Source organism: Pleurodeles waltl, chromosome 7 (genome assembly GCF_031143425.1).
Source record: "Pleurodeles waltl isolate 20211129_DDA chromosome 7, aPleWal1.hap1.20221129, whole genome shotgun sequence".
Taxonomy (NCBI): Eukaryota; Metazoa; Chordata; class Amphibia; order Caudata; family Salamandridae; genus Pleurodeles; species Pleurodeles waltl.
This window is the reverse complement of record NC_090446.1, coordinates 1,262,490,980-1,262,508,330: the sequence shown is the minus strand read 5'-3', so window position 1 is coordinate 1,262,508,330 and position 17,351 is coordinate 1,262,490,980.

Genomic DNA, 17,351 nt, shown 5'->3' with positions numbered 1-17,351 from the left:
ACTGGACATAATGCAGCGCCACTTCTCTTGCGCCCCTTAGCACCCCCTAACACCACCATGTGTGCGCCGTATTAAACATACGGCTCACCATGGCGCAGGTTAGAGACAATAGTGCCAACATCTTTTTTGCTATTTATGTACTTTTCAGGATTAGCGCCAAATATGTTGGCGCTAATCCTGCAAAGTACATAGGGGCCCATTTAAAACAATGGTGTGCCTGCTTTTAATACCTATTCTGTATAGGTGTTAAAAATAGCTGGCAAAAATAGCACCCAGGCATCTCATAGATTCCACTGTGCCATTTTTGTGGTCCCCCTAATGAAGGAACCCCCCTTGCATACATTATGCCGGGCGCAGGCATAATGTGGCACAAGGGGTTCCAAAGTGCCGCAATGCATGCATTGCGCCACTTTGTAAATCTGGTGTAAATCTGGTGTAGCAAATTTGGCCTCGTTGAGCCACATTAGTGTAAAAAAATGACATCAGTGTGACGCAAGGAGGTGCTAAGCCTTCTTAAACCGGGATATGCTAAACAAAGGGGCAGAAAGAGAGTTAAAGGCGGAAGGTCTACCCTCCTTGAAGCTTCAGTAAACATATTTAGAGACCCAACCCAGAAGGGGAAAACTTCCACACCAAAAAAGTTTTTTTGTTAGAAAAACCCTCACCCACCAGGATTACCCCTTGGTGGCATGCTTCATCATTGGGTTTCTTCCCGTTTTGCTGCCGAACGAGGTGTGCTGCAACCGACGGAATACGTGGGAGGGCTGTTGGTAACAGCAATGTGGATACTAGAAAAGGATGGGAGTGGTGGGGTCTTGGTAAGATAAAAATACCCCCTCTGCATGACATTACTAGTTTCATACATCTCACAGTGGTGGTATGATTAAAAAGGGGTGTCAGGGGGGTGGGGATATTATGTACCTGTCCTCCTTAGTGGTCTATGTGTTTTGGAGTTTACCCCTAAACTCCTCTTCAGGACCAAAGTGATCTCCCTAGTATCACTCCTTGTGCGCCAACCACTAGTGGAAGTATTCTTACTATTCACTGTGGTAAGGTGATATATACCAATTAAATTAAATACTACCCATCCGTGTCAATGTTCTGCTGAAGAACATAAATTGCCAGGGTTAATTTGAAATTTTTACATTGCATGTACTTTGTGATTTGCTGAGTACACGTTCTTTGAAGGAGGCACATTAACCCTCTCCACTACCTTATGATGAGTCCAAGCTTCCACTAGACAAAAGTAGGTTCTCTCTCCAGAAAGAACATTAATTGCCAGAGTTATTTTTACATTTATACTATATATGCACTTTGTGATTTGACTCACACACGTCCTTTGCAGTAGGCACATTAACCATCTGTGCTACCTTATAATGAGTCCAAGCTTCAACTAGACAAAATTATGTTTTCTCTCCAGAAAGAAGATAAATCAGTAGAGGTTATTTTGACATTTTACATTACATGCACTTTGTGAATTGCCTAGTACACATTCTCTGCAGCAAGCACAATAACCCTCTGCTCTACAAAAAAGTATGTTATCTCTCCAGAAAAAGTATTAGACTTCTGCGCTACCTTACAATGAGTCCAAACTTCCACTAGACAAAAGTACTTTCTCTCTCCAAAAAGAACATTAATTGCCAGTGTTATTTTGACATTTTGACATCATATGCACTCTGATCTGCTCAGTACACTTTCTTTGCAGCACACATATTCATTCTGGGACTTGTAGTTTTATTTTTATAACATGAGACAAGCTGGAAACCAGAACTTAGAGTAGTATTGTAGAGTTGTCCAGCTCCCTAATTCGATGTGTGAATAACTCATTTAGTTTATGTTTCTGCTTTGCATTCTGGGACTTGTAGTTTATTTTTATAATGTGAAAGAAGCTGTGAATACAAAGTAGAAACCTGACTATATGAACTACACCTGTTTGAGTCTGCGAAACTTGAACTGTGTGCGAGTGTATTTATAAAACTAACCTCAAGGAGAGATTACAGTTGATTATGCTGTACAATGGTCAGTTCTTTACTACTAATAATTCAGGGAGTAGTTTGTGTTTTAAAGGCCTTGTTAAAAATAATAGTCCAGTAGGCCTACTAGCCATTTAGTTATATCTAGGGCCACTGAAATTATGTGGCAGAAAGATCCAAAATATGCAGCAGGGTTGACCAATTAACGTGGCAAATAAGATCCAGTTATGCATTTACAATGCCAATAGCTCCAACTCAAGTAAACGTGAGACCTATTGCATTGTAAATGCTTGTTTTTCCTTGATATTGTACCTGATTGACTTGTGTTGTATGCCTCCAGTTATGTGTGTTTGAGCCTGCTTGCTGCTCCATGTGCTGCTGTGCGTGAGTTTGTGGGCAGTGCTAGAGTCCCCCAAGAGAAGGGTATATGTTGTGTGTATGGGTATGTGTGTGTGTAAATACATTGGTGATGTAATGGCATTGTGTACTGATTGGTATGGTAATTAATTCTTTTTGTTTGGTCCAATGTGGAACTGTATGGTGTTAGACTTCTCCCCTGATATGGCTTATGTATTTATGTGATGTATGTCAGCTGGATTTTTGTTTGTGCAGACATGGAGTGTATTAAGTTATGCTAGCTGTATTTTCATTTGCCTGTGCATGTGTCCATTGCAGCTTGATCCTGTAGAGGTATGTCCCATTCAGAAGGCATTGTATGTGCCCTGTTGACTTGTCCTTCCCCATTGTGCAGAAGTGTGTGACATTTGAGTTTAGTATTGTTTATCCCTGAGTCCCATGTGGGGCCATTTTCTGTGCACATGTTGTTTGAGGGGCCTGTTAAAAGTGATATACGTCCCTGAACAGTCTCCTTGTCTGGGTGTCCCAGATGACCCCCTCCCAATTGTGCAGCTATAGTTGACATTTTGTCTTTTTGTGCATCAATGTTTTGTGCATGACATTGTGCTTCCATTGTGCTGTTTGTGTCTGATGTGTGTATACATTGCAGAGTTGTTTAATGGTGGTGTTTTTTGTATTGCATGCCACACCGATACATATGTGTGTTGTATGTGAGGATGGTCCCTGTCCAGTGGTGGATGTGAATGTTTGATTTGTATTTGGATATATGATGTATATGTGCTGTTGATGTGTATTACAATGGTGTGCAGCCTTCAGGCTCCCTGTGCCTGAGCTGTGTGGCCATGTTTATTTGTGTAGTGTTGCTGTGCAGTGTAAGTGTGCTGCCCAAAGGGGCTGTATTATGACTGTGTGCATTTCTGTGTTGATGTATGTTTGTGAGTGTTTGTAGATTGAGACCTGTACATGCTGCCCCTGGCGTGCCCCCCTGTGATGTATAAGTTGGTGCTAAAGACAGTTTTTAAGGTTTATGATACATGTAGGTGTTGTTGGCATCCACGACGGCGTTGATTTCACTGTCTTACAATGAGCATCAGGAGCTGCATGATGTTTGTGAAAGGCTCCATGGCGGCACCGGATGTTAAGCCTGCCTGCAGGTGAGTGTCTCTCTTTATACTGTCTGCTTACCCCAGCTTGCACATGGAGGTTGGACCACTACAGTCACATTGGTGGTGTGCAACCTCGTAATGTGACCAGCGGCAACAAGGAATCCGCCGGTCTGTTTGTGCTACCTCATGACCGTGGCGCTCTGTGCTGTCTGGGGGTGCCTGTGTCCGACCAATAAAGTCTCAATATGATGGTCCGACCGCCAGACTGTCGACAGTCTGAGTACCACCGCTGCCATGGCGTTCCGCGGACCGCTAAAGTCATAATCAGGCCCATTGTTGGAAATGCAAAAAAATTCCATAATTCCTGTAAAAAATGAGAAAAATGTAAACGTAAATTTTTGCAGCATGTAGAAACAAAGTTAATATATTTGCTTATGCATTGCTTTTTACAGTATATTTACCATGAATGGTTTTTATCATTTCCTAACCTGGTTTTTGGTAGTCTGGTGGAATTTCCTTTGGTCTTCCCAGTGAGTGGATCCTTGTTTAAGGTGATTTGTTCTGTGATCTGTATAAAAAATAAGCAATAGAAAATGTTTGTGAATGTTATAGAATAAAACTGTGTTGTTTTTTTTGACTAAGGTACTTGGTAAGGGAACATAGTTTTTAATGGTTACTTGATTTGTGATACGTGATATGTTCTGTGAAAAATGAGAGAAATTTGAGTGTTACAGTTTGTAGACCGTAGAAAGAAAGTTTTGTAGACTGTAGAAAGAAACATGTTGTAGGAAAGTGCCATTTTGGCATGGTTACCTCCCCCACCTTTTGACTGATATTGATGCTGACTTGACTGAGAGTGTGCTGGGATACTGCTTGCCAGGGCCCAAGCACCAGGGTTCTTTCCCAAAAACTGTACCATTGTTCCACAATTGGCACACCCCTAGCACACAGTTAAGTATGTTGTAAAAGGTACCCGTGGTATCAAGGGCCCTTTGGCCAGGGAAGGTCCCCAAGGTCTGCAGCATGTATTATGGCACCCTGGGGGATGCCTCACCAAGCACATTCACACTGCCTTAGCAGCTTGTGTGTGCTGGTGGGAAATAAAACAAAAAGGCAAGATGGCACCCTCTCAGGGTGCCATACCCACAAACCACTGCCTGTGGCATAGGTAACTCACCCCTCTAGGAGGCCTTACAGCCCTAAGGCAGGGTGCACTGTAGCACAGGTGAGGGCATAGCTACATGGGCAATATGCCCCTACCATGTTTAAGTCCATTCTTATTAATTGCAAGTGCAGTGTGGCCATGTAGGAGGCTTGCCTGGCTTATAGTGGGTACCTGATGGTACTTACACCTTGTGCCAGGTCCAGTTATCCCTTATTAGTAGATTAGTAGTGTTCTAGCGGCTTAGGCTGATAGAGGTAGCTACAGCAGAGCAACTTAGGCTGAAATAGGAGACATGCAAAGCTCCTACTGTACCACTTATATCATAAAGGTACTATATCACAAGAAACACAAAAGTACTAAAAGTAAAGGTACTTTATTTTAGTGACAATGTGCCAAAAATAACTCAGAGGATATACTTAGGAGGTAAGTAAAATACACAAAATATACACACAAACCAAAATCAGGTAAGTAAAACAGTCAAAAAGTAGTGCAAACACTGTAGAATACATTAGGAGCAATAGGCCTAGGGGCAACACAAACCATACACTGAGAAAGTGGAATGCGAACCGCGAATGGACCCCTAGGATAGTGTAGTGTGTAGAGGGTATATGGGAGTGCAAGAAAACACTAAGGGTGTCCAAGATACCCCACCCCAAGATCCTGGAAAGGCAGAGTAAAGTACTACTACTTCCCCAGAAACACACTAAACTTGTGATGGAGGATTTTGCAAAGACAACAACAGACTGCAAAGCACTGAAGATGGATTCCTGGACCTGAGGACCTGCAAAGGAAGGGGACCAAGTCCACTAAACCCCGGATAAAGGTGCAAAATGGCTTTCTCTGGATGGAAGAAGCTGAAGATTCTGCAACAACGAAAGTACAGAAGATGTCCCACAGAGAGCTGGAGGATGCAGAGCTGCTTCTTTAGCAAAAGACCACAAAGAAGCCTTGCTAGCTGGCTTGGGAGAGGAGACAGAGGAGGCCCTCAGCAATGCAGAGAGTCCACGCACAAGAAGGCAGCACCCGCAGAAGTCCTTGAACACAGGTTCAAGAAGCCTGAGCATGCAGCCCCCAAAGCATGCACCAACAGGAAACAGTCGAGAAAGCTAGCAGGATTAGGTGCTAAAATGTCGCTGGTAGTCTTGTTGCTACTTTGTTGCAGTTTTGCAGGCGTCCTGAAGCAGTCAGTTGTCGATCCTTGGCAGAAATCGAAGAGGGAGATGCAGAGGAACTCTGGTGAATTCTTGCAATCCGTTATCTGAGGAAAAGCCCACTGGAGAGACCCTAAATAGCCCTCAGAGGACGATTGGTCACCTTGTGAGGTAAGCACCTATCAGGAGGGGTCTGTGATGTCACCTGCTGGCACTGGCCACTCAGAGGCCTCCATTGTGCCCTCACACCTCTGGATTCAAGATGGCAGAGGTCTGGGACACACTGGAGGAGCTCTGGGCACCACCCCTGTGGTGGTGATGGACAGGGGAGTGGACACTCCCCTTTCCTTTGTCCAATTTCGCACCAGAGCAGGAACAGAGGGTTCCCTGAACCAGTGTAGACTGGCTCATGCAAGGATGACACCATCTGTGCCCTTCAAAGCATTTCCAGAGGTTGGGGGAGGCTACTCCTCCCTAGCCCTTAACACCTATTTCCAAAGGGAGAGGGTGTAACACCCCCTCTCAGAGGAAATTCTTTGTTCTGCCTTCTTGGGATTGGGCTGCCCAGATCCCAGGAGTGCAGAACCCTGTCTGCGGGTTGGTAGCAGCGGTAGCTGCAGAGAAAACCCCAGAGAGCTGGTTTGGCAGTACTGTGGGTCTATAGTGGAGCCCCGGGGATGAATGGGATTGGCACCCCAATACTAGATTTGGCATGGGGGGACAATTCCATGATCTTAGACATGTTACATGCCATATTCGGAGTTACCATTGTGAGGCTACATATAGGTATTGACCTATATGTAGCGAACGTGTGTAATGGTGTCCCCGCACTCACAAAGTGTGGGTAAATTGTCCTGAACTATGTGGGGACACCTTTGGTAGTGCCAGGGTGCCCTCACACTTAGTAACTTTGCACCTAACCTTCACTGAGTGAGGGTTAGACATATAGGTGACTTATAAGTTACTTAAGTGTAGTGTAAAATGGCTGTGAAATAACGTGTGCGTTATTTCACTCAGGCTTCAGTGGCAGACCTGTGTAAGATTTGTCTGAGCTCCCTATGGATGGCAAAAGAAATGCTGCAGCCCATAGGGATCTCCTGGAACTCCAATACCGTGGTACCTAGGTACCATATACTAGGAAATTATAAGGGTGTTCCAGTGTGCCAAATAGAATTGGTGAAAATGGTCAATAGCCTATACAATTGCCTGACAATTTTAAACGCAGAGAGAGCATAAGCACTGAAGCTCTGGTTAGCAGAACCTTAGTGATAGAGTTAGGCACTACACAGGGATGCACATACAAGCCACAAACTATGAGCACTGGGGTCCTGGCTAGCAGGGTCCCAGTGAGACATGTAAAACACACTGACAAATAGGGTTTTCTCTATGAGCACTGGGGTCCTGACTAGCAGGATCCCAGTGAGACAGTAAAAACACACTGACATATACACAAACAGGCCAAAAGTGGAGGTTACAATGCTAGAAAGAGGCTACTTTCTCACACTTGCCAAATTGAAACAAAGTCTTATTGATACATATGTTGGATACTTACTTGCAAATGTACTTACCTGCAACTTGAATCTTGCAGTTCTAGAAATAAAGAAACAAAATATATTTTTACTATATAAAAACCATTGGCCTGGACTTAGTCATTGAGCGTGTGTTTCCTTTATTGCCTGTGTGTGTACAACAAATACGTTGCACTACACTCTGATTAGACTAAATGCTCGACCACACTACCACAAAAGATAGCATTAGTATTATCTACTTAAGCCTCTGTTAATCCTTTGAGGAACCCCTGGACACTGCACAATATGGCCCTCATTACAACCCTTGTGATAAATCCTGCTTACCGCCGTGCAGAAGACCGCCAACATACCGCTGTGGCCACGGAATTCCGCTACAGGTATTACGACCCATTGCCCGGAATCCATCACAATACAGACACCCACACAAGTCCACCACACCAAAGGTCAGTGATAAACTGGCGATAACAAAACCGACACCGTCACACCAACAGTAATATGCCCATACTATCACGACCCACGAAGCAACGTAGCGGTCTTTCAACCGCAGTAAATCATTGGTGGTACACACCGCCGTGCTCAAATTACACATACACATACAAAATACAACCACATTGGTCAATTCGAAATACACACACCTGAGACACATACACACACAACACCCACACACCCAATCCAATATAAAGCACACACCCACATCACCCACAAACCCTTACTACCAGAATTTTGAAACCACACCAGAGAGGGACACTACCAAAAACAACACCAGCATCCACAGACACACAACACCATTACTTACACTACATCCACGCACCTCAAACAACACCCCCTCACACATCACAACACACACCACCTCATACGTCACCCACACCATATCATGGCACCTCAAAGACACCCCAGGTTCTCCGAGGAGGAGCTCAGGGTCATGGAGGAGGAAATTGTCCAGCTAGAGCCACAGCTATTCGGATCACAGGTGCAGCAGACACCCTTTGCAAGGAAGATGGAGCTATGGCGCAGAATCCTCGACAGGGTCAACGCAGTGGGACAGCATCCAAGAACTAGGGATGACATGAGAAAGAAGTGGAACGACCTACGGGGGAAGGTGCGTTCCGTGGTTTCCAGATACCAGATTGCTGTACAGAGGACTGGCGGTGGACCCGCACCTCCTCCCCCACAACTAACAACATGGGAGGAGCAAGTCTTGGCTATACCACATCCTGAGGGCCTCGCAGGAGTAGCAGGAGGACTAGACTCTGGTAAGGCAAATCTATATCCCCCCACCCTACCTGCATGCCAGCACATACTCCCACCCTTACCCTCACACCCATCACCCCAACTACCCACAGATACCCCACCAACACAACCCACACATCCCAAAACCAAGCCCTGCATGTAACACCAATGCATGGACACCCATCACCCAAGCATGTCCACTACAGAGACTCACTCATGCCCCAAAATCACCAATCACACAAGGACCAAGCCAATAATGCAAGCACTGGAGTACAGGGTCAACCACCCATTGCACACGATGACACACATACAATAATTATGCATTTACACCCCAACAGGACCCCTACCCAACGTCACCGGACAGGAGGTACCAGACATATCCAGTCCCCCCACAGAAGAGGCCCACAGTGATGACAGCAGCTCTGCACAACTGGATCAAGATGACCAGCCCAGCCCATCAGGGACCTCAAGACAGTCGGTTTCCCTGACACTGGCACAAGCCACCACAGTGCCTCACCCCTCAGGAAACACCACCACAGCACCCACCCAGTGGGCCCATTCCTCTGTCCCCAAGACACGTCAATTAGCAGTGTGTCTACCACTACAGGAAACCCAGTCAAAAACACCAACCCAAGACAATCAGAGACCTGGGGGCAGTGGCAGTGGGCACACGGTTCAGGGGACAGAGGCACAGGACAACAGGGACACAGGGAGGACTGCTGTGCGACGGGGGAGGACAGGCCCCGGGATCCCACTCCCCACGAGGCACTCTCCAACATCATGAGAGCTTACCAGCATTCCTAGGAGACGATGGCAACGGTACTGGCCAAGTTTCAGGAAACCCATCGGCTGCAGGAGGAACACTACCTGGGATCAGGGAGGACTTGAAGTCCACTAACACCACCCTGGCCACCATTGCAGGGGTGCTGGCAGACCTCACCAACACCAGGAGGGACACAGTGGCACAAGGGGCCCCTTACACTAGCCTGGACGATGAACAGCCCTCCACCTCTGCTGGCGCTAGTGGACAGGAGGCACCACCACAGGAACAACAGGACACCAGCACCCCACCCCCTGCAGATGGAGAACCAACCCGCAAACGGTCCCTGAGATCCAGGAACAAGACAGAGAACAATGCCACGACTCCCACCAGGAAATGAGACCACCCTGAATGTCACCCTTCTGTCCCACTATGTCACCCTGTCCATCCTTAAACTGCCATTGCTCCACTTCCTATGCCCCTTTGGACAATGCACCTGTGAAACAAATAGACTGGACTCTGCAATGGACATTCCTCCACCATCCCCCCAGCCCATTTTAGAACCCCCTCCACGTATTTGCACAGGAATACACACACTTCAATCACAAAACAATAAGGAGTCAGTCTCTGCTTTCACAAATGTGCAATTGCAACAACTATGGAATATATTAATGTCGATTTACTTGTTCACATACCAATGTAACACAGCTGTAGGCCAGCAGTAAACATAGCAGAGGGCACAAAGTGGGATCCAAATCTGTGAAATGGAAAGTCAAAGTGAAAATGCAGGGTCCATACACTAAATCAAAATGACACACATATGCTAGTTCCAACAATAGAATGAGATATGGGAAGCAGTGGCATCTTCTTACCTGTGTCTGTTGTTTCAGTTGTCGATATCCTCTTCTTGTCCCTCCTCTTCTTCACTGTCCACAGGCTCCATGGCTGCCACAAGACCACCATCTGGCCAATCCTCCTGCAGAAAACGCACCTGGCGTCGCAAAGCCAGGTGTGCAGCATACAGCAGGCTACGATTATCTGGCACACCTTCTTCGGTGAGTAGTAGAGGGATCCACCTGTCAGATGGAGGCACCAGAATCTGGCCTTCAGGAGGCCGAAGGTGCGATCGAGCACCCTCCTAGTTCGCCCAAGTGCCTCATTGTAGCGTTCCTCTGCCCTTGTCCTGGGATATCTCACTGGGGTCAGTAGCCATGACAGGTTGGGGTAACCAGAGTCACCTGCAAATGTCGAGGGACAACTGTTGGACACACACTAACCCTTAGGGACAACCCCATACCCAGACTCCTATGTCAACTGTATTGTGACCTTGACCTCACCTATTAGCCATACACGGTGCCTCTGGAGTTGGCCCATCACATAAGGGATACTGCTATTCCTCAAAATGTAAGCGTCATGCACAGAGCCAGGACACTTGGCATTCACATGGGAGATGTACTAGTCTGCCAAACACACAATCTGCACATTCATCGAATGGTAGCTCTTTCTATTTCTGTACACCTGTTCATTTCTGTGGGGGGGGGGGTGGGAAACACCACGTGTCCCATCAATGGCACCAATGATGTTGGTGATATGTCCCAGGGCATAGAAGACACCTTTCACTGTGGGCAAATCCTCCACCTGAGGGAAAACGATGTAGCTGTGCTTGTGTTTCAGCAGGGCAGATAACACTCTGGACAACACATTTGAGAACATTGGCTGGGACATCCCTGATGCCACTGTTGTTTGAAAAGACCCACTGGACAGGAAATGGAGTACAGACAGAACCTGCACTAGAGGGGGGGATTCCTGTGGGATGGCGGATAGCTGACATCATGTCCGGCTCCAACTGGGCACACAGTTCCTGGATTGTTGCACGATCAAGTCTGTATGTGACCAGGATGTTTCTCTCTGCCATTGTCGACAGGTCCACCAGGGGTCTGTACACCGGAGGATGCCACCATCTCATCACCTGCCCCAGCGGACGTGCCCTATGGAGGAGAATAGCGAGCAGAGAGTTATCCAACACTGAGGTATCACAATGTTTTATTTTCAGAAATGTAATTAATCGGCAATGTGCTGGTATCTGTCTATATTCCTAGATACGTGTGACGCAGTTAACATCCATCCCATGAGGCCTCTTGAAATGGCGGCTGACTGACCTATAAGGTGTGACAATTGGATATGAGGTAACTGTGCTGGCTTTCTACACCGTCACGGTGGGCAGTCGAAGACCGTGTTGCAATTCAGCATTGGTTAACATTGGGCCCTATGGGTCCCAGGAGCCAATAACGATGTACACCGGCGGTGACGGTACACACCGCCGCGGACGTGACTGACATTTTCTGTCTGTTCACTCACTTGATACCTGACCTTCAACAGGAGAGGACCTACACTGCAAGTGCTGCTGTGACCTCAGTCTGGAAGCGACGATGGCTCATGTGTCTGGGGAAAGGGCCCCTGCCTTCACTTTGGAGGAGTTGGAAAAACTAGTGGATGGAGTCCTCCCAAGTACAAGCAACTGTCCGGTCCTCCAGACAAACTGGTGAGTACACTGTGAGCAATCTGTATGGGCAATGCCTGTTTTGAGAGGTGTGGATGGAAGATACATGGGGAGGGCTGAGGCCTGCATGTGCGGATGGGGAGTGTATATGCGTCAGGGCAAGGGTGGGAACTGGGGGGCAGTGAGTATGACGGTCCGGAAGGGTAAGTCATTTCCATTTCCCCCTGTACCTTTTCTCTAGGTCAGCGCCCACCAGAAGAAGGGTATTTGGCATTCCATCGCCAAGGACGTCCGGACCCTGGGGGTCTACCACAGTCAGAGCACCCACTGCCATAAAAGATAGGAGGACCTGCGCCACTGGATCAAGAAAAAAGCGAAGGCCCAGTTGGGGATGGCCTCCCAACGTGGGAGGGGTGCCCGTTGCACCATGACCCCCCTGATGTTCTGGATCCTATATCAGGAGTTGGATGGGCGCTTGAGGGAATCACAGCAGCCACAAGGGGGTGAGTACACTCTTATTCAGCTGACTCTGCGCGCATTACGAGGTGTCTGGGTGAGGGAGGTGTGCAGTGGGTTCCCCTAGGCCAGGGCGAAGTTTGTAGGCAAGGTCCCTTGTGAGGCAGGCTATGTGGCACCCCAACCCTAACAGTGGTAAGAGCCACCTACATCTAGTCAGGCTCCTGTGATTTCCAGGTGTTCAGCAATTGGTGTTAGACGTCGTACCCCATGGTCAGGTGAAATTTCTAGGAACTGTTAGTGCATGGCGTAGTGCAGAGGGCTGCTCCATGTGTGTTGTGTCCACCAACGGTAGTGGTGTTGCATGCACTGAACATGTCTTTCTTCTGTCTTTCCCTGCCTTTTTTGTGGTATCCTTGTTCTTGTGTGAAATAGCATCATCAGGCGGAGGAATGTTGGCACCGGAGCAGGAGGGAGCTGCAACCCACTTGGCCCTGGAGGGTGAAACAACGGAGTCTGAAGCCACCAGTGGGACGGAGGGCGAGGGGAGCTCCACGGCAGGGACAGGAGCAGACAGCAGTGACGGTGACTCCTCCTCTGATGGGAGCTCCTTTGTGGTGGCGGGCACCTCTGCAGCTCTCAGAAGCCCCTCAGCATGTGACCCGTGCCCGCTCACCCAGGAGGGTGAGCATCTCCTTCACCCCAGGCACCTCAGGCCCTGCCCCAGTCAGCCTTGCTGCCCTCAGTGAGGAGGCTATTGACCTCCTGAGATCCCTGACTGTTGGGCAATCTACCATTGTGAATGCCATCCAGGGTGTCAAGAGGCATTTGCAACCAACAAATGCATACCTGGAGGGCATTCATTCTGGGCAGGCAGCCCAGCACAGAGCATTTCCGGCTCTGGCCTCAGCACTGATGGCAGCCATTGTCCCTGTGTCCAGCCTCCCCCTCCAACTTCATCCACCCAGACCCAATCCCCTGTACCTCAGCCTATCCCAAGCACACCATCAGACCAGCATGCACACTCATCAACATACAAGAGTGGCTCAGGCAAACATAAGCACCACACATCCATGGGCACTCACACACGCACCATCCCCATGCAGACAAAGCAACATCCACAGCCTCCACTATGTCCCCCTGCTCCACGTCCTTCCTCCCTGTCTCGTCTCCACTCACACCTGCATGCACTACATCCTCAGCCACTGCCTCCATCACCAGCACAGCCATCACCACACACCGCTCACATGCACTCACCACCCCCACTACCATGCACACATCCCCACTGTCCTCTCCCAGTGTGTCTGTGAGCCCTCCTCCAAAAGTACACAAATGCAGGCACACACCCACCCAACAACCATCCACCTCACAACAGCCTGTGGTCCATGCCCCTTCAACCAAATTCAGCAGTTGTACACCTCCTACAACCACTACATCTACCTCCACTCCCAAACCCCCTCCATCTTCCCATCCCAGTGTGCCTAAGAAACTCTTCCTGGCTAACATTGACCTCTTCCCTACACCTCCCCCTGTCCTTCCCCTAGGGCCAGGCTTTCCAGGTCCCAGCCCAGCACCTCAGCCACCAAATCCTCAGGCACAGTGGTGCCAGCAACTGCGGGGTCATGGAGTGTGCCACCCATCAGGGCTGCCAGTGGGCCAGGTAGCGAGGGCAAGGACATCCCACCACCTGCCAAGGTGAAAAAGGTGCCCACATCCCAGAGGGAGAAGCCGAAAGTACCAGCCACCAAGGGCTCAGCAAAAACCAAAGGGGATATTGGCAAGCGGCACCATCAAAGCTGGGGAAGGGCCAAAAGCTGAAGAGCAGGTCAGGAGAGGGCATGGTGGCACCAACTGAGGGACCAGTGTCACACTTTCTGTCCACGACCACGTCAACCTGTACGGCCGTGAACACCGCTAGCTACCCCGCCACCACAACCTCCGCAAGCACCACCACCCACACTGCCCCGGCACGTCTACAGCCTCACCGACAGTCCCCAGCATCTTCCCCAGTGGGCAGCCATCCGAGGCTGCAGGAAACATCCTGCTGTGTCCCTCTGCAGGTGCTGACCCATGCACCACCACAAGCACCGCCGCGACAGACACCACTGCAAGCACCGCCACCGGCCCGCAGCATCCTCCGACACAGGCACCACTGCTGACATGGCTACCATCCCCAGTGGTCAGTCGCCTGAGGCTGGAGGAGAGTTCCAGGACCCTGGGCAGCTTCCATGAGGCATTTTTTCCATCACTGTTTACACCTGCACGTGGAAGGCGCAGTTGCATCAGTGTGGGGTATGTCGCTGTCTCCATGGCGTATCATGCTACTTGAACCTCGTAACTCTCATGGCACGCACACCCAGGTGAGGGAATTGTACCGGCCACACTGCACGTGGAGCACTCTGGGCACCAGGCCCCCTCCAGAATCAGTGAAGAGATACATCCACTACCTCAGTCCTTGGCAGGATGAAGCACTCAGGGCACCAGGCCCCCTCCAGAACCAGTGGAGATTGACATCCACCACCTCTGTCCTTGGCAGGATGAAGCACTCTGGGCACCAGGCCTCCTCCAGAATCAGTGGAGATTGACATCCACTACCTCTGTCCTTGGCAGGATGAAGCACTCTGGGCACCAGACCTCCCCCAGAACCAGTAGAGAATGACATCCACTTGAGAGACTGTGGCTTTGCACTCCCCAGGATAAAGCAGTGGGAAAACCACCCACTGGAGAGACTTGAGAGACTGTGGCTTTGCACTCCCCAGGATAAAGTAGTGGGCAAACCACCCACTTGAGAGACTTGAGAGACTGTGGCTTTGCACTCCCCAGCACCAATGCATGGGCAAGCCACCAACTTGAGAGACTTGAGAGACTGTGGCTTTTCACTTCCCAGGATAAAGCAGTGTGCAAACCACCCACTTGAGAGACTTGAGAGGCTGTGGCTTTGCACTCCCCAGGATACATCAATGGGCATGGAGCCCCCTCGTGCAACAGTGGCGTCGTGCGTTCATCAGGCTGAGGTGACCCCCTCCCTCTCCTTCTGAGGTGCCTGTATATTTTCGATCTGATGCCCCTGCGATGTTCTCTCCGTTTCGAGTCAGGTATCATGTGTGGGCCTCACCCATGCATTTTGGGCCCAGCGGTCCACGGACAATGATTAGTACACTATCCAGACTTGTGTAGTTAGTGTACGTATTTGTATATACTGAATTTTGACTTTTGAATACTGGATTTTTCTCGATTACAATGGTTACAATCATTTCCTTTTGTCCTTGCTTTCTTCCAGGGGGTGGGGGGATGTATATGTAATGTTACTGCATGTATTTGTGTGTCTGTTGTTGTGTGTGGTGGTGAGGGTGGGGGTGTTGCATGTGTGTTTCACTCTGTTTCCTCCCCCCTCCCCTGTGTTATAGGCACAGTACTCACCGTGGTCGCCGCCGCCACTGTTCGTACTCCTCATAGAAGAGGAGGTAAACCAGCATGGGCAGTATGTGGAGTTCGGGCTCCATGGCGTCCTGGTTCCTCGTTGGGTGTCGAGAGGTGAGTGTTTTCCCTGCTGTGTACTGTTTCTGCAGTGCTTTTCATAGTGTTGGTTCTGCCCTGGAAAAGGTGGCGGATATGCCTCTTGTAATAGGGTGGGCGGTACTTTGTCTCCCGCCTGTCCATTTGCGGTGACCGCCGCGCTGTTTGTTTTTACCGCCGTGGTGGTCGGAATGTTAAAGTGGCTATCTATGTTGGCGGTTTCGCCACAGTTGTAATCCCATTTTGTTTTTCCGCCAGCCTGTTAGCGGTATTACCGCCACTTTAACACCGACCGCCAGGGTTGTAATGAGGGCCTATATCTCATTTTGATATAATATATTTAGAGCTAGCTTCCTACAGATGTTATATTTGGTTATGCATAGATTTTAACAGTATGTTTGCTTGAAAAGGATGTTGTCTTTTCATACACTATTTTTTTGAATTCTGGTGAACTTCTCTCCTATTGGACTTTCCAATATTTTTTTTTTTATTATAGGCTCTTTTAAACAGAAAAAGTGAGTAATTGGTGGTGTAAAATTTTTGATTTTACCCCCCAGTCTGTGTCTAGCACCCTCCTTACGGTCAGTGTCCAGCTGACTTAGAATAGCAATTTTGCCCCCTCACAGTCTAGCACCTTCCCTAAAGTAAGTACCTAACAGAGTTTGAATAGTAATTTTGCTCACAGACACTGTCCACCTCATTCCCTGAGGCAAACATCCAGCTGAGTAAGAATAGTCATTTTTCTCCCCACCTGTACAGCATTTTCCCTGAGGTAAACATGCAGCTGAGTTAGAATAATAATTTTACCCCAATACACTGCCCCACACCTTCTTTGAGGTAATCTTAGAATGGTGTGATACTATTTAGATTTAACCATAATTTGACCATCAACTCCATTTTGCCCGAGTAACTCTATGTTGTGCCCTGCTGCAGCTGCAGGTCAGCGCAGGTATTTTTCCTTACAAATCATGTTTTTCTCTTCACTAGCAAAGAGCAAAGAGTCGGACACTGCTGGAACATATTATGTGGGATGCCGACTACATACAAGTTCCCAAGGCTGAGACTGTTTTTATCAGAGAAATGTGCAATTCTGTCTCAGAAAAAACATTGGGAGCCTGGCCAGCTCCTATGGTTGTTTTCAATGCAGACAAAGTACAGCCAGCGTTTAATTTCATAACAGAGGGGAGGTGGTTTAAGGTATAAAAGATGGGGAGACGGTGCTAAGACAGGAGCTCACCTGTGGAGCAGATGTGCTGCCTAGGATCTGATTTGTGATCCCAATAAGTAAGTACCCACTGGTGTTAGAATAGTAATTTTGCCCCCAGTCACTGTCCAGCACCTTTCTTAAAGGTAAGTACCCGGTGGAGTTAAAATAGTAATTTTGCCCCAGATGCTGTCTAGCAATTTCTCTGAGGTAAGTACCCGGCAGAGTTAGAATATTTTTTTTGCCCCGACACTGTCCAGCACCTTCCTTGAGTTAAGTACCCAGTAGAGTATAGTAATTGTGGCCCCCAGACACAGGTAAGTCCTTGGCAGAGTTAGAATAGCAATTTTTACCTCTTCAACATTGTCCAGCACCTTCCATGAGGAGTAAGAATAGTCATTTTG